Source organism: Humulus lupulus, chromosome 4 (assembly GCF_963169125.1).
Source record: "Humulus lupulus chromosome 4, drHumLupu1.1, whole genome shotgun sequence".
Lineage (NCBI taxonomy): Eukaryota > Viridiplantae > Streptophyta > Magnoliopsida > Rosales > Cannabaceae > Humulus > Humulus lupulus.
The window spans coordinates 186,196,045-186,201,843 of NC_084796.1; the positions used below are offsets into that span (position 1 = coordinate 186,196,045).

The window sequence follows — 5,799 nt, forward strand, 5'->3', positions numbered from 1 at the left end:
AGTTGAGCACCAAAGATCATATCAGCAGGTACTTACATGGGTTGGACACAGTATGCCTACTGTGTGGTGAACACAAGGAAGATATTCCTCATCTATTTTTCCAATGCACTTACAGTAAAAATCTGTCTTGTGAGGATGAAGGAGTGGATTGGCTGCCGAGCACGAACAGAACATTATCAAGCATTATTGCAATGGATATCCAAAGCAAAACACCTCAGTAAACTCAGGAAAGGATTTCTTATAGCTGCTGTTACTGCACTAGTATACCATATATGGAGGGCTCGAAATGATGTTTTGTGGTCATCTAAACTTTGGCATGTAAATCATATTGTAGAGGTCATCAAAAGAGAACTAAAATTGAGATTTACTGTATCAATGTACAAGGGAAAAAGAAATAGGGATAAAGAATGGATTCAAAAATTGTAAATTTAGATACATGAATTGTAAGTCAAAAATAGGGGTAGAAGAAGACTGTAAGTGTACATGACTTGGTTTTGAGCAATACAATGATTCTTATTTACCAAAAAAAAAGTAAGCATTATATATGTAACTCATCACTTTATTTAAAATCACAAAATAACAGCATTAATATAAAATATATTAATCATGTTAGTACGTTAATATATATTATCACTAGCACAGATTAAACTTTCCTCCTCTCTCACTGTAGCAAACTGACCTAATTTTACTTTTTAGCAAAACCATCCCAAACATTTAAAAAATAAAAATAATAATAATAATAAGGATAAAAGTATTTTACTTCAATGATGTCTATTAATTCTTTACATTTTAATAATATCTTGGATTATTGCAAATGTTTAATTTTCCTGAATTGACGAAAACGTTTCTGAATTTTTTTTATTTTTACGAATTTTTATATACATGCAACAATATAATAAAATGTCTTACCCTATGTTTGGTAGAGACAAAAGAAAATACGAGTGATAAAAAAATGTTAATGAGAAAGAAATTGTGAAGGGAACGAAAGAAAAACATTGATGAGTAGGGGTGTGTAAAATCAATAAAAAAAATTAAAATTGACCAATTTAATTAAAATTGACCACGTAAAATTGGATTTGATCTAATTTTTGAAGATCTAAATGAGATTAGTCGATTGACGAATGGTATGTGTAAAAATCCAATATAATCTACTAATCAGTTGTAAAAATTAAACATTCAATTAATAATTGGATTAGATAGAATATGTCTAAAATCATTGAATATGAACCATGAAATGAATTGGAAATGTTATTTATTTGATTTTAGATTAATGTTATTGTGGGAAAAATTATACTCTTACTTTTATAAAAATACAAGAGCCAACAATTACATATTTTTTGTTTTAATTAATTTTTATTATTTTTTTAAATAATACAAAAAGTAATACTATCGTGACAATGTAACTTTAACTAATTTATAAACTCTACTATTGTCATCATGTTTTGTAACGGTACCTTTTTAAGGGTTTATAAATGAAATTGATTTCTAGGGTTCTGTAACAATGATAGGATTTTGTTTTAATAATTATTATTACCATTGTTAATATTAATTAATAATTAATATAATAACATAAATAAAGAAAACAGAACCGCTAGTTTGCAAGTTACATTTGTGTCAACATTATTATTATTAGATAAATATAATTTAAAATTTTAACAAATCAAAAAATTGAGAAAGCAAAGAATAGTTAAAAAAAAAGGTCATACAAGCTACCACGACACCTCCTTTAAGCTTAGCTTTATATAAGTATATAGATAGATTGAGTTGTTAGAATAATTGAGAGATAGAAACACTTGCATCCTAGCTCATCATTTGTTATCCACTAAGCTTTCATCATTTTGAATTAAAAAAAATGCTTAAGGTTTTTATATTATTATTTTTTTCGCAACTTGGAATTCATATATAAAATAAATATTTTGATCACATTTTAAAAATTTGTTAGAACTAGTTCGTAAGTTGTCTTGAGAAGTTGTTTTTCCTATTTTAACAAGTTTAGATCCCAAAAAATTCAAGCAAGATTGTCCATTGTGCAACTTCAGGTTGGGCCCATTCTTCATGTACATGAACATCATCATCCTCAGTACCTTCTATATGCAAACCCTCCGCATCGACTTCTACTTCATGTTCAGATGATGCATTTTCAGTATATTTTTTTTTTCATTTTGCACATAATGTTCGTAACTAGCCATTGCGCAAAGTCAAATTTTCTTATAGATTTAGAATGTGTATAAATGATAAATGGACTATATTAATGTCAAAAGTCAATCCAAATAAGGAGAAGATAATATATTTGGAAAAAAGATAATTATAATAAAAATTTATTAATAATTAACTCAATTACAGTTTTGTAACATATTTTAGTTTCTATATATAATTAATAATTTTAACATTAGAGTGTACGTATATTTATTATTTTAAAATTTTAATTATTGAAAAATTATAATTCTATTGGTTTAGTTAATACCCTTAAATAGTTAATGAAAAATTATAATTCTATTGGTTTAGTCAATATCCTTCAATAGTTAATGAAAAATTATAATTTTATTTGTTTCCAAAAATAAAAATGGTGATTGATATATTTAATAGCCTATAATATACATTAAAAGATAATTTATTCATTAGCATATCGTATATAAATATAATATTTATTAAAAAAATATTTTCGTCATTTTGAGTTTTTATTAAAAAAAAATCAATATATTTTTAATAATAGGTTTTTTCTTTAATAAAACATTAAATAATAAAATATACATAAATGTTTTTTTGAAATAACCTTGCTGAAATCCATAAAAATTATAAATTTCATATCCACAAGAGATTGAAAAACAAACCCTTTTACAAGCTGAAATGGGATGGTGAACCATGGGCTGCCCAGCCAATGGGAAAAGGGGTTTCGGAGTGTTGAACGAAAGAGGCCGGAATCTAGTCCCTGCCATATATACCCACAAAATAAAATAAATCAGGCAACCCAAAAACATTTTCCACTTAATTTTCTGAAACCAAAAAAAGAACTATGAAATATATAAATGAATAAGAAACCCAGAAAAGTTTGAGCACCTTTTGTTGGACCGCCGACCATAATGACGGCAACAACCTTGTCTTCTAAGTTGTCCATGCTGGAGAGAAGAAGATCTTGAATTGATGAACTGACTATAAATATTATGGTAACTCGAAAAGAATAAAACTTGAGTGGAATGGCTCAACGACTATAAATTATGATGAGGTTAGTTGCTCAATCAGTGAGTCTTCGAACCACAGCACATTGAAAAATCAAAACAAAGCAAGCAACCCAATAGTGTAAAAACAACACAAAATCAAAACATGTACTTTCTTAGAAAAAAAATAGTTTGAGAATTGAGAAACATACACGGCAACTCGGTCTGGGTTAAAAGCTCCAGTGGCTGAATTATACTCAAAACGATAGTAAAAATATTTCTATTTAAAGATTAACTATGGCAAAAAAATAATAATAACTAAATTCAAAATTAATGTACCAAAAAAAATTACATGTTGGTAACTTGCTATACCAAATCACTATATTGCCACATCATCATAAGTGTTAGTACCTATCTATGGGTAGTAACCATTGAGAAATCTTCCATATATATATATATATTGCAATTTACTAGTTGATGACAATTTTGCCTCCTAGCTAGTTGATGGCAATTTTGCATCCTAGTCTTTTATCTTTTGTTTTAGTTGATGGCATTTGTGCCTCCTAATTTTTACCTTATTTTTGTTATGGTTGATGGTATGATATGCCTCTCTACTCTTGCCTAATTTTTTATAGTCTTATTTAATTTTACCTTTTTTTTTCTTTGTCTCTTATCATATTATTGTGTAATTGTGAAAAAATACGTGAAAAGAAAAAAAAAAACCTAAATCTTGTCATTTCACCATAAGCAATCTTTGCTTAAAGGAAATTTGAACAAAATTCTCAATTCGCCTCTACTAATTAACCTTGGGGAGTTGTTAGTAGTGTGCGAGTAAGTGGAATCAAATAGGCCTGGGGACAAGTAAACCATAAAAATTATATTGTTGTGAAATCTCTAAAAATTCTAAGTATGCTCTGTGGTTACAGTTTTAACTGATCTTCTACATTAGAAAATTGTTTGTTTGAGATTATCTTTGTTGCCTTATTTGTGAAAATTGTATGCATTATTGCGAACGTAACTCTAAAAATTGATTAATAAAAATACGTTTATCTTTGTTTGAAATTGAAAGTGTTAGTAAAAATTTGAGCATCATGGAATCAATTGCTAAATATTACTAGAAATCATGTTGATGAAAATGTTGTGCCTGAAAAAACTTTGCTTGAATATTTCGCACCTATTTCATCTAATGTTCCTTCATGTATTGTTTTTCCTACCACTTCTGCTACCCATTTTGAGCTTAAACCATCAATCATTCAATTATCACCATGTTTTTATGGGTTAGATAGAGAGGACCCTTACATGCATGTCAAAGATTTCTTACAAATTTTCTCAACATTTAAATTTCAAAAAATTTCTGATGAGTCGGTCAAACTAAGATTATTCTCTTTTCATTAAAAGACAAATCAAAAGTTTGGTTAAATTCCCTTCCCACGGGATTTATAACTACATGGGATCAACTTTATGATAAATTCTTGCTGAAATTTTTTCCTATGTCTAAAACTGATAGTCTAAAGAGAGAAATCTCCGAGTTTTTTCAAAAAGATAATGAAGAGATTTATGAATGTTGGGAAAGATTTAAAGATTTAGTATTAAAATGTCCTCATCGTGGTTTTGAAAAATGGAGACTTGTAAAACATTTTTATGATGGTTTGACTCCCTCTAATCGTGAAATGATTCAATCTATGCATACCGGAAAGTTTTTAAAATTTCAAGGACAAGAGGCTCGGGACGCCCTTGAAGATTTATCTGTCAATTCACAACAATAGAATTATTTTGATCCTAGGTCTAGGTCAACTAATTCACCAAAAATAGGAGGAAGGTATGAAGTAAAAGATGAATTAGACTTAAGAACATCCTTAGACAAATTAGCGAGAAAAGTAGAAGCTTTAGCCATAAGCAAAACTATAAATTCTCCAATACAGCCAAGAAAAGAAGTTTGTTCTATATATTCTAGTCCTTGCCATAATGCTCAATCATGTCCTTCCTACTAAGAAGCCTTTTCTGAGGAGGCCAATGCTCTTCATGCTTATGGGAAACCAAATGATAGCCCATTTTCATCCACTTATAATCCAAATTGGAGAAACCATCCAAACTTTTCATATAGAGAAAACCAACCTCCAATGAATCAAGGGCAGCAATGCAACACACAAAACCAAAGTCATGCCCCACAAAATCAACCACATCCTCAACAAAGGAACCATTCCTTAGAAGATACTTTACAACAATTTATGCAATCCACTCAACAAATCCTACAAAATCAGTCTCAATCAATTACCAAAGTCGAGACACAAGTATGACAACTCGCTACTGCTTTAGCTGACAGAGAATAAGGAACATTCCCTAGTCAACCTATCCCAAATCCAAAATGTCAATATGAGATAGAAAAGTCTAGTCATAATGGAGAAGTCAAATCAATTTCAACTCTTAGGTCCGGAAAGAAAATTGTCAAACCCGATTACATGCCTGAGGTTGAAAAAAGAAAAAGAAAATAGTCAACCTTCTAGTTCTAATGCCAATGACTCTTCAAATGAGGATATTCCAATCTATCCTTTCATTCCAAAATCCTCACAAAGATTACTTCCAATTAAAAAAGACAGTCAATATAATGACATCTTAGAAGTTTTTAAATAAGTTAGTACCAATA

General features: G+C 29.0%; 1 non-coding gene across 1 annotated transcript; it reads right to left on the reverse strand.

Moving 5' to 3' along the window:
* Positions 1-4,660: 4,660 nt before the first annotated feature.
* Positions 4,661-4,767, reverse strand: LOC133833518 (small nucleolar RNA R71). Its single transcript, XR_009892894.1, has one exon. It is a non-coding gene; the product is annotated as a small nucleolar RNA R71 (small nucleolar RNA).
* Between the last annotated feature and the right edge of the window lie 1,032 nt (positions 4,768-5,799).